Source organism: Pongo abelii, chromosome 16, assembly GCF_028885655.2.
Source record: "Pongo abelii isolate AG06213 chromosome 16, NHGRI_mPonAbe1-v2.0_pri, whole genome shotgun sequence".
Taxonomy (NCBI): domain Eukaryota; kingdom Metazoa; phylum Chordata; class Mammalia; order Primates; family Hominidae; genus Pongo; species Pongo abelii.
This window is the reverse complement of record NC_072001.2, coordinates 94,763,118-94,776,183: the sequence shown is the minus strand read 5'-3', so window position 1 is coordinate 94,776,183 and position 13,066 is coordinate 94,763,118. Positions and strand designations below refer to the sequence as shown.

At 39.7% G+C, this 13,066-nt stretch overlaps 1 pseudogene; it reads right to left on the bottom strand.

The window, feature by feature from the left end:
* Positions 1-2,371: 2,371 nt before the first annotated feature.
* On the bottom strand, positions 2,372-12,046 carry LOC129050053 (cofilin-1-like; annotated as a pseudogene).
* Between the last annotated feature and the right edge of the window lie 1,020 nt (positions 12,047-13,066).

Sequence of the window (13,066 nt, the reverse complement as noted above, 5' to 3'; positions counted from 1 at the left end):
CCTTCCTGGATGAAGATAAGGCAAATGGTAATGCCAAGGAGGTGGCACTGTGGCCCCTTGCCTTTTGGGTTCACATGCAGAAGTGACTTCATCCAGTGAAAAAATGTCTTCATTCAAAACAGCTTTTTCTGCTCAAGCTATTAAGAGATAAAATGTTCCTTCAAGCTGTGATCTCAATGGGGATAAAAATCTTAGCAGAAATCTCTTCTGAAATGGGTTAAATTTGGGCCATCAACAGGCCACACATTTCTTTTCTGTCTTCACTATGTGGAATTATCACTTATGATCTCCTACTAGGTGCCAAGTATAAACTGACACAGACGTCAACTAGGAATTCCTTCAACTACAAGTAGCGGAATACTGAGTTGCCAGTGATTTGAACGATAAATTCATTTAATTATGTCACTGTAACTGTCCGGCCTGGTGTGGGGCACAGTAATGTTATCAAGAACCCTGACTCTTGTAGATCTCTGCCCTGCCATCTTTAACCTGTTGGGTTTCTCAGTTCTTATGCTTTTTGCCTCTTAGTCACTATGTCAATCAACATTCATGGGAGGAAGAAGAAAAATGGGCAGCCCCAGCATCATCTGTCCTTTCGATCAGGAAAGCAAACGTTTCCCTACAGGTACCCCAAGCAGACTTCTCCATATGTCTCATTGGCCAGAACTGGGGCCTCGCAGTCATTGATAGCTGTGAAGGAGGCTAAACTTTGGTTTAAAGTAGTGGGCTGCAAACCTGGGTGAGCATGGGAATCAGCTGGAAGATTTGTTAGAACACAGGTTGTTGGGCCTCTCCCCAGACATTCTGATTTGGTGGGTCTGGGGCAGGGTTGAGAATCTGCATTTCTAGCAAATTCCCTGGTAATGCTTCTGCTGCTGTTCCAGGGACCCACTTTGAGAACCACTGGTTTAAAGGAAGTCTTTCATATTTTAATTGACACTCTCCTAAGCAGACACTACTTTGCTTTTCCCTGAATTTTTGCAGAACACTTACTTGTATTTTATGCTTTTCATTGCATACATCATTGCCATGTCTACTTTCCTAATTCTGTCCCTGATCATGTTGTCTCTTTACTCAAAAATTGTCAGGGGTTGCTTAGTATTCTCTGGAATCTGAGGCTTTTCATGATTTAATACCAATGTGCATATGTTTCCAAATATTCAGTATTAATAATCTATGTGTCGTTTACATATAGCCCTGAAAATATGACCTTTTGATGACTCAGTTGTATCAGAGCAACCATCTTTCTGAGAATAATTATAAAAGCCGGTTAAAATATAAAACACCACTGTGTGAAAACATCACAAAGTAGCCAACACAGTCAGGACTTCAGAGGTCAAAATCCAAGAAAAAAAGGGGAAATGCATAGATAAATTCTTCCAAGTATGTAAGGAATAAAGATCCCTAATGTTACACAAACTTTTCCAGAGAGTAGAAAAAGAGGGAGGGATTCATAACATAGTTTATGAAACTTACATAACTTTGATATCAAGCCTAATAAGGACATTATAAGAGAAGAAAATTATTGCCAATATCTCTCATGAACGTAGGTGAAAAATACTAAGTGAAATAACAAATTGAACCCATTAATATATATAAAGGGTAATACTCCACAACCAAGCTGGAATCCATGAATGCAAATATCTTAATATCTACCAACTTTACTCTTTAAGCCTTCATTTCTGCATCTAATAATGGTTTTATCTATTTTATAAGTAGAACTATTGTAAGGCTTAATTGAGATAATACATGGAAAGAGCCTCGTATATTCCTCAACACATAGGAAGTGTTCAATAAGATTGGCTAATAATGTCATTTTATTATTTCACATAAATGAGGTTCTACTATATAATATTGTGCTGCAAGATTATGTGGACTAACATTCAAGAGCAATCACAGCATTGTCCCAGCTACATTTTCCAATAGTTTCTTCAACTTTCCTCTGTGTAGTTTACATGAATTTTTCCTTGAACATGCACTGTTTCTTTTTTTTTTAATTGTCTTTTTTCTTTTTTTTTTTAATTGAAGGTCCCTGGCTGGTCCTGCTTACATGAGTAGCTGTGACCAGGGGAATAGGGAGAGGAATCAGCCAGCATGGGAAGGAGTCATCTCACAACATTCTATTTATATGCAGAACCAAGCAGACAAGCACAGAGTCACTATTGTGCTTAGAAGTTGGCAGCATAGGAACGGGGAAACAGGCGGGGAGTGCAGATGTTGTTATAAAAGCACAGCACCCTCCTCAAACTGGGATGACTGGGGGAAATTGATCTGCTTCAACCCAAGAGGAATCAAGACCAAAAGTGGTTTGAGAAGGCCAGAACTGTCAGAGATGAAGGGAGAAGGAAACTCTAGTGGGTACAGGAGCTGTTTAGCAGACTCGGGCCCAGAAGATAAAAGCCAGGTCCCTCTTTGTGCTCTCCTTGGTCTCCTGAGCTGCATCATAAAGGGCATAGTGACAGTCCTTGTCTGGTTCCATCTCGAAAAGGTGGCATGGGGTCATTGACAGTTTGGCCCACATCACCCACCAAGATCTTTCCCCCTCCAGGATGATGTTCTTCCTGTCATCACTCAAGCAGAAGAGCACCTCCTTCTTGCGCTTCTTCACCTCCTCTGGCATCAAAGACTTGCACCCCTTCATGTCATTAATCACCTTATGATGCAGTCAGAGGCAACCACCCTGGAAGCCTTGTTTTTGGAAGTGAAAAGGAGATGGTAAGAAGAGCCAGGGAACAGGAGAGCTGCTGCAGCTGCTGCTAGGATCTGACTACTGCACTGTTTTTGCTTGTTTTTGTTTTTCACGTAAGAGCATCTTACCAAGCTGGGAACACTTTCATCAAAAAGAAGGACCACTTTTTTATTTAAAAGAGAACAGCCTAGTGATTGGATCAAGGTAGAAATACAATAGATACTTGTTAAATAAGTAAATTAATACTTTTCTGGGGGCCTGGAATACCACCCAATGCTATCCTTTTCCTGTTAGCCCCTTCCTGATTCCCTAAAACAGGATAAGGCTTTCTCTTTGAATCACCCTAGGATTTCCCTTCTATTTCTGTCATGGCACTTGTCACATTTCACCTTATATTTTTATTACTTAGGTAATTCCCTGACTTGTACTCAGAATGAGCAGCAGGCTATAGAACAGTGATCACAACTACCTTCAAATAATAATATTTTACTCATACACAACATAAGAAACAGTATGCTTTCATTCTTCTTATCTTTTATCATTATTGTCATGCATTTTACTTTTATTTATGTTATAAAACCTACTGTTTATTTTGTTTTAAACATTTTAATCAGTTTAGAAATAAAATTAAATTTTAAATAAATTAAGAAATGAAAAGTATTTTATATTTAAATACATAGTTATTATTTTTGTGCTCCTTATTACTTTTAGATCCAAGTTTCCTTCCAGTATGATCATCTTTCAGCCTGTAAAACTTCCTCTAACATTTATTTTAGTGCCATTCTGCTGGTGATAAATACTCTCTCTCTCTTTTTGGTTTGCAAATGTCTGTATTTTACCTTTATTTTTAAAGGATATTTTTTGCTGAATATAGTATTCAACATTGACTGTTTTCCTCAGCACTTTAAAGATAGTGTTCCATTATTTTCTGGTTTGTATAATTTCTAATGAAAATCTATAGTTTTCCTACCCTTGTTCTCCTCTAGGTAATGTATCAGGTTTTTTTCTGGCTGTGTTTAATATTCTCTGTCACTAGTTTTAGCCATTTGATCATGAGGTACCTTGGTATAACTTTCATTATAGTTATCCTGCTTGGAGATTATTGAGCTTCTTGCATCTGTGGATTTATTATTTTTTAAATCAAATGTGAAACTTTCAACCATTATATCTTCTTAGATTTCCCCTCAATATCTATCTTTTCTCCTCCTGGATATGTGTATGGTAAGGACCTGATATTGTCCCATAGGTTACTGAGTCTCTGCTCAGTGTTTAAGCCTTTTTTTCCCTATGTGTGCTTCTGTTCAGTTTCTGTTATATCTGCAAATTCACTGACTGGTCTTTTCTTCTGTAATCTCACTGTTTTCATTGCAGGTATTGTCTTTTTCTGGTCAAAACTTTTATTTTGTCCTGTTTTATAGTTTCCTTTTCTCTACTGAGATTCTCTATTTGTTCCTTCCCTTATTACATCCATGTTTTCTTTCAAATTCCTGAACATGTTTAAAATACCTGTTTTAAAGTCCTTGTTTGCCAATCCCATTATCTGTCATTTCGGTCTGTTTCTATTAACTGATTTTTCTCTTGATTATAAATCACACATGCCTGCTTCTTCACAAGTCTAGTAATTTTCTGTTTTATGCCAGACATTATGAATGCTACATTGTTGAGTATCTGCATTTTGTTGTCCCAGTAATAGTCTGTGTCTTGTCTCGTAGGCAGGTAATTTACTTAGAGAGTAGCTTTTTCAAGGCTTGTTTTTAAGCTTTGTTAAGTGAGTCGAGCACTAGCATAGCCTTTAGCTTAGGATAGATTAGCCCTGCTCCTAAAGCCTGGCTTTGCTGAGACTTCTACTGAATGCTGGAGGTTTTCAAAACATTTATTCACCCTAGCTCTTTGGAACTTAAATGTCTACCATTCCTGTGAAAACTCCAGTAGTGGCTAGGGTCACTGTTTTCCATTAGTTATATTTTCTTCTTAGTTCCTTGCCTTGTCTCATGGAGTCTCACTCTGTATATGCACAGTTTATTATTTGGCTAAAGACTTAGGGGCATTGCTAGATAGTTTTTGGAGCTTTTTCTCTACACAGCTCCTTTCTCTTTGATACCCTGCCCTACAAATTCTTGCTGCTTCAGTGGCCCCAAATTCTGATCTCTGTCTCCTGAGTCAATGAGATTACTGCATTCTATTTGGGGCTCCTCTTCTCAAAGTCTTAGTATGGAAAATACCTCTAGGCAAAAATTCAAGGTGATAAAGGGGATTGCTTCACATTTTTTTTTCCCCTCAAAGATCAGAGTCCTGTGTTGTCTATTATTTAACATCTGGAAAGAGTTATTTTTATTATTTTGTTCAGTATTCTAGTTGTTTATGGTAGAGAGCTAATCCAGCACAAGTCACTAAATCACTGCCAGAAATAGAGGTTATGGCATGCATTTTTAAAAGGCCATTCTGGCTGCTATGTGAAGAATGGAAAAAAATATGTATGAAAAGAGAAAATGAGTTGGCCAGGTAAGAGACTGCTGCAGCAATCCAGGTAAGAAATGATGAAGGTGTAGGCTATAGAAATTGAATTTTAATAGAGAGTTTATGAAATGGAGACTTGGCCATAAACATTCTTACTCTGATTTATTGGTTGTTTCTTTCACTTTGTATTCACAAACTTGAGCAATTTTTTGAAATTCTAAGAAGAAAATTTGAGAGATAACACATATGTTTAGTTTTATTCACATGAATATCATCTGTCTGTACCCACATCAGCTGATTTTCAAGTGGACACTCAGAGATAAAATTTTTATTTTCATGAAATCTTTGGACAAATATAGTGAATGACATTTTGAAAACTGATTTCATCAACAACAATTGTAACTATCTCCTTTTCTCTAAAACATCTTAGTATATACTAATGTATAAGAGAAACAATTATTAATATTGTGTCAAAAAAGAATTTTAATCTTCCTTTGAACTTTATCTAGAGTACACAATCACTAAGTTTATATGTTTTGTTAAATCTACTGTGTGCATGACCCTGTAGTAGGCATTGTAGGAAGGTATGAATCAAAAGACAAGGGATTGCTTCTGACTTGGAATAATTATACCATAATAAAAAAGACAGGAGAGGCTCAAATTAACAGGAGGAAACTATGGTGGTTCTGGTTTATAGTCAAGGTTGAAAATCACTGGACTATGCAAAAGGAGAAAGTAACAGAAAGCTGATAACAAGAGTCTCGGTGTCTGTGTCTAAACAAAAAAATGTAGTCAAGCATGACATTCCCTGAGAATGGGTAAAGCAAGAATCGGTGGGCTCCCTGGGCTTCCAGAGCCTTTAATGGGGCAGACTGGCCACGTGAAGGTCAAGGCTCTGTATGGGTTGGGGTCCCATCAGGAAAGAAAAACACATTCAAATGGTGTAAGCTTAAGAGAGTTTACAGATGTGGGCAGGGGATAGGGAGATTTTAAAGGATGATATGATATCTAGGGTGATGGTTGGGTCTTGTTACCATCCCTAGACTTGGAGAGGTAAGGGGGAGAGCAGTTACTGTGACAGAGAGGACTCTGTGGAAAGGGCCACCTCTCAGAGCTGTCACCTTCACCTAAGGGAAGCAGCCAGCCAATGACAACCCTAGGAAGTGAGCAGGGGAAGTGAACACCCTAGTCTCTCTCTCCTCCCTCCCTTCATCCAATCTCCTGTCAGTGCGCCCTCTTGGTCAGGCCTACTCAGGAGCCAGAGGGGAAGGGAGCCCATGCATGCTGTCCATGTGGGTCGGCCTCCTAAAGCCCAGTGTAGCACGAAGAAGTGTGGACAGTAGACCTGAGAGGTAGGTACAAAATACCCAGCACAAGTCCTTTCCAACAGCCAGAACTAAGAGTCCCCCAAAGTAAGAGACAATGCGACTCCTTCACCCTCCAGGAAGGATCTTGAATACTGAAGGTACTTGAGTGGAGAGAAAGTTGAGTCCACATCGTCTCCAAGCACTGTATGGTAGTCATAACAGAGAGAACACTTACAAAGCAGCCCAGTGTGTTCTCCCATGTCCCAGCCACCTTGCCCCAGGGAGGCTACACCACAGAAAGAGGCTGGAATTTCAAAAAGCCAGTTGAAAGCAAGAAAAATGTCATTAAACATCTTTCAAAAGGTGAGATGCCAAGTACTCTGTAGACTTCCAAGAGTCTATAATGGCCAAAGGAAGGCTATTTCTCCATTTCAGGAAAATGGAACAAGAACAGAAATAGCAAGTCAAGCATCTGCAATAACTGGAGAAATAGCAAATGCCAGGAGTGGAAGAAGTCAGTCATGGCCTGTTAGAGTACAGGGGAGACATACCTTTTCTTAGACCTACTCTTTTGGTTGCAAGTAATAGAAGCTCAATAGGAATGGATTAACTCAAAAAGGAAGACTTTTCGAATCAAAGGAATGCTATATAGCTCATGGAAACTGAGGGTGTGAACTGCAGCAGGGCTTGTGATCAGGGGCAGGAACACATTTGGAATCAAGAAAGTTGATCTGTCCATCGTCCTTCTCCAGCATGACAAGCTCCAGCTCTCTGCTTCCTCTCTGCACTTGTGCAACAACCTTCTCTTTCTGCAGACAGGATCCTCCACTCCTGTGGGCATATGATGGAATTCAGGAGCCCCAGAAATTTTTGACATACCTGTTGTTATGGGTTGAATTGTGTCAACCCAAAAATATATGTTGAAGCCCTAACCCCAAATGTCTCAGATGTGACCTTTTTTAGAAATAAGTTAGTTGCAGATGTAATTATGTAAGATGAGGTCATGCTGAAATAGGGTGGACCCTTCATCCATTATAAGAAGAGAAGAGACTCTGACCTCCAGGCCATGTGGTGATAGAGGTGGAGAGGGAGTGATGCTCTTACAAGCCAGGGAACGCTAAGGATTGCCAGCAAAAGCCAGAAGCTAAAAGAGGCAAGAAACGAAATTCTCCTTCAGCTTCCAGAGACAGCAAGACCTTGCTGACATACTGATTTTGAATTTCTGGCTTTTGCAAGTGTGATAGGATAAATCTCTGTTTTAAACCACTCAGTTTGTAGTCCTTTATTATGATAGCCCTGGGAAATGGCTGTGCCAATCTGCAGAATTTTCATCTGAGTCAGGAATGAGACAATGTTATCAACCCAGTCTGAGTTAGGTCTATGGGCAATGGCAATATTTCTTCAAGGGTGGTTTCCAGAACAGCAGCATCACCAACACCTGTGGATTGCCAAAAATGCGAATTCTCAGCCCTATTTTAGTCTTATTGAAACAGAGACTCTGGAGGTGGGACCAAGGAATCTGTTATCAGAAGCCCTCCAGATGATTCCAATGCATCCTCAGGTTTAAGCAATGGTAAGAGGACAGGGTATGTTGGTTGTAGGTGTATGGGGAGCAGGGCCATAGAGTATAGCCATGGCTTCAGTAGCCCATTTCCATGAGTGGGTAAAGTTCAGAGAGTTCTCAAAGAAGGAAGTTGGGAAGAGAAGAAACCCCAGAAGTTGCCTATTATTCTTCCCTCTTGGATCTTAAGAGAGGCAGTTGAGATTTTAACCATTCCACCATGAAGATGGTATCAGATAGCTCACATTTTGTTACTGGCATTATAAAACCATTATATTTCAGGGCTGGTCTGGACTAAGACAACATAGATGACAAATAATAAGGTGAGATAATTACAGAAATAGTGCTGAAACTGTATAAGTGTTGCTCTACTATACTGGTTCTCAACCTTGGCAGCATATTGGAACCATCTGAATCACCTGGGAGGCTTTAACAACATACTGACACCAGGGTCTCATGCAGCAATTCTCAGTCAATTGGTCCAGGGTACAACTTGGGCATTAGGATTTTTAAAAGCTCTTCAGGTGATTCTAGTGTGCAGTTAAGTTTCGGAACGACTAGGCCAAAAATTTACCATCTTGGCTGTGAGCTGTAAGTATTTTTTGACAGTGGTAAGGATACGATTTGCTCTACATGAGTTTTCCGAACAGAAGAAATAACAGGAGGAATTTAGCTTAGAACTGCTAAGCTGTTTGCTTTGATAAAGCAGAGAGTGCGGTTACAACTGTTATAGGAGGTGGAGTTCAGTAAGTTCAATAAACATTCACTGAGCTTTCTGTGGCAAACACTCTGCTAGGTGTTAAGGGTACTGTGCTGAACAAAAGGTCCTGTGTTCAGCTCCCTCTCTGGGGCAGGAATCAGATACGCAGTATGATCTGGAATTTGGTGTCATCTACACATTGATGGTTCTCAGTACTGGTGCTCAAGAACATTGGCGAGATTGATCAGTTGCTAGTTTGCCACAAGGAATATGTTACAAATCATGCTATAACATAAAAGTTTGCCAATAATTGACTTTAGATAAATAAATTATGGTGTACTTAAAGCTATGCCAAAAATCATGTCACTTGCTCACTTAAATTCCAGCAATTGATGAAAATTAGAGGTAGAGTCATGGCTGGAAATTGTTCATAAGCCACAAAAGATAATCTACACAATCCTAAATTTACATATGAAAGCATCAGTCACATCTGCTGTTTGACCGATGTTATCAATAAAGTCAGTTTTTTCAGCAAAATGTGGATCAGTTTGTCTTTCAGGCATAACTGTCATGTATGTGAAGGGGATAGCTGACATATATGTGAGTAGCTTTAGGGCCACTCATGTATGTGGAAGGGACCTATCAATTTTAAAAACACTTTGCTATTGCTTTTCTCAAAGAGTGCTATGATAAAACAGGGGAAAGTTGGCTGGACAGAGTTAAAGCCAGTCATTCCATGTGGTCAAGTAGCACCCAAATGTTCTATGAAAGCAGGACCTCATCTCTGTGTTCCTAGCAGAGACCGGCACAGGAGGCCCTGCCTTGCACATAGCAGATGATCAACAAATGGTTAGATATTTGCTGGGTAATCCAACGTCACAGGATTGCCATCATTGTAGTGTATTAGGGCCCTAGTGACTGGAAACAACAGAAACCCTCTTGAACTGGTGCAAGCACAGCTTAGATGTGCCATTAAACTACTATCTCTGTCCTTAGGCTCTGCAGTTCTCTCTGTTGGCTTCAAATTCCACCAGATGCTCTAGGCTTACATTCTACTCCTTTAGCACCCCAGTGGAAAAGTTAGTATTGTTGGCTACAGCTATATCTTGGGAGATTGATTCAGTTTGGCCTGGTTTGGGTCACATGCCCAGTGGATTACAGTTATTTCACGAGCCAAGACATATAACCCACCCATGAAGTGAGAGTTGGGCTCAGGCAATTTGTCTGAGAGTAAGGGAGAAATAGTTCCTTAGCAGAAATATGAGTTGCTATATCTAACTTTACAAGTAGGTATTATTTGAAGGAGATATTATTTGAAGAAATGAATGCTCATAGCAAGTGACAGAAACCAACTTGGACTCAGTCTGCTTGATTCTGCAGCCTGGGCTCAAGAATGGAAGACCCATGAGGCTCAGGAAATTTAAGCTTTAGGGCCGCTCATGGATGTGGAAGGGCCTTATCAATTTAAAAAATACTTTGATGTTACTTTTCTCAAAGAATGCTATGATAATTATATAAGCTCCAGGTCCTTCCAAAACCTGAATTTGATTCTTGTTTATCTGCTTTCTCCTGCCTGGATGTCCCTCCCTGCCTGCCATACAAGCCTGCTGAAGGGAACACTTTCCCCAAATTCAGATGCTTCAACTAATTCTGAATTGAAACTTTTTCTGGCTTTCCCAGTAAAACACAATTATTCCCTACTCACAGCACCATCTTTGAACATCTGGGGCACCTGTCACAGGCTCCCTGGTGCTGCTCTAGTTCTTTGTGTGCCTATCTTATCTTTCCTACTAAAATGCAAGTCATTTTCAGGGTGACTTGGTCATTTTCACAGCCTCCATGGCAGTAAGTATGTTGCTTACCAGAGTATACGCATCTGAATGCATGCATGTTGGATGGGTGGAAAAAGAATCAAGGCATGACAAGAGCTTCCTTGTCAGATCATCTTGGAATTCCTGGCTTTTTTTCTTCATTTTGAGGCAACTCTTTGGTTTTCCAAAACTACGAAATTAGTTATGCAATACCAATGAATGTGGAGGATTTTCTAAGTAGAGCCTTTGAAAGATAAAGGTGTGAAATATATTACAAACCAGATATTCTCTTAGCTTTCCAGAGGTCATAAAGCATGCCTTAAAGGAGTTGCTAGCAATTCTGTCTTATATAATTTCCCTGTGTTTCTCTCCTCTGGGACACTTTCACCACTTATTTGAATGCTTAAGAGGTGGTTAGGTTGCTGTCAAGCATTTACTGGTAAATATTTAATCGGTAAAATCCTTCTTCAAGTTTCTCTAATGGTGTATGTACCCAATAATACAAGAAATAATAGACTTCTCTCAAATGTACGATGGACTACCTATAGAAAATGCCCAACTCCTCTGCAGAAGCAAAAATGCTATTTTCTACACATGATAACTTGACTATTCTGTTTTGTATTAGATAAATCTCTAAGCACTGTGATTTTCTAATTACTTTTAAGTGCAATTCATTTTTTACCTATGGAAAATGTAATATACCCTCATTATGGAAAACACACAAAAATATATGCTGGGGAAAACTATTTTCTTTTGTAGATTTCTGAAATATTTCAACCAAGGTTTTTCGTACATTGGTGGGGCATCATTAATTTTCTTCTCATAGTATATCTCTGTGTATGCCCCACGGAGACCTTAAGATGCTATTTTAGAACAATTGGAGAGGAACCATCACTTCTCCAACTGGTATAAACAGCCCTACCAATCTGTTAATGAACATGATTAAGATGAAACAAGCAGGCTAGAGAAATAGGTGTGCATATGTCAAGGAAAAGGAATCTGAGCTTGGTGGGGCAGGACTGCAGGTGACCTGATTCGTATACAGTCTAGTTACATTTCAGTTTCAATGAGCAGAGTATAGTCTGAAAACATCTTATTGTTAGGCTTTTGGAATTTTTGTAATTGTTATTAGTTTTCTCCAGTAAAAGTTGATTTTGGGAAACTAAATTCTTCTGATCAAACTATGAAGGAAAGGGGAGTTTTTATACTGGGTCCAGGTCCAAGGAGGAATCAGGGCGTCTTTTGAGGCCAGGTTGGTGTTTATGGAGCCTGGATCGACTCTTGGGAGGGTGGGGAGCCGAGTGTGGGTCTTAAAAAGCGATTGTTTCCCACTGAGCATTCCCTCACCTGCTCTGCACTGGTCCGCAAAGACCTCTGCCATCTCACAGACTGGCCCTCAGAGACCTCTGCCATCACTAGCACCACGTGGATACCACCCACATCTCTAGTCTCAAGCCCGACAGGAACCAAGCCCAGACTGAAAAGCCATCTTGACATGGCCACTTCCTCCAAACTCAGCATGACGGATATTCTCTTACTAACACCCTTATTTCTATTAAATGCACAACCAGTCTCCTAATGTCCTAGTCCATAATTGAAGTCATTATTTAAAAATCTATTTATTTATTTAAACCCCCATATTGAAATACGATTGACATACACAAAGCTGCACATATTTAATACATACATCTCAATGAGTTTGGGATGACTGCTACCAACATGGCTGTAAATACATCCATCACTTCCCAAAGTTTTCTCCCACTCCCTTTATTATTATTGTTGTTGTTCTTGTTGTTTTTTAGCAAGAATATTCAGCATAAGATCTAACCTCTTATCAATCTTAAGTATGTAGTATAGTATTGCCAGCAATAGGTACTATGCTATATATATAGTAGATCTCCAGAATTTACCTCACACAACTAAAATTTTGTACCCTTTAACCATTACCTCTCCGTTTCCCCCTCCCCCCCAGCATTTAGTAACCACCATTCTACTCTCTGCTTCTATGAGTTTGACTTTTTTAGATTCCACATATAAGTGAGATCATGCAATGTTTGCCTTTATAAGTCTGGCTTATTTCAATTAGCATAATGTCCTCCAGGTTCATCCATGCAGTCATTTCTGGACCCTCCCTGTCATTTGCCTTCGACCACCGCACATCTTCACCAAAATAATTGCCAAGTCCTATTAGTTGTCCCTGTAATTCCTTTTAAGTCTTTTGTTTTCCTACTGCATATATTACCATGTCTTCCTCATGAAGAGGATCATCTTTAATTACCTTAATTACCCACTTACTAGTTCTATCACCAATATAAAAAGTCTCCATATGCACTCTGTTCTGTCCATTTTCTCTTGCTATATCCTTAACATCCACATTTAAATGCATTCTGACTGCCATCACTACTTGGCCTCAGACCTATTAGTTAAGCTTCTTGCTGTCCTCACCGTGTTCTGCATTTTCTAGCCTGGGATCTGGCAGCCCACTCTGCCTGCTTCCCACTCCCCTTGTTTCCCAAACTCTCTCAAACCCTCTGAAACTGC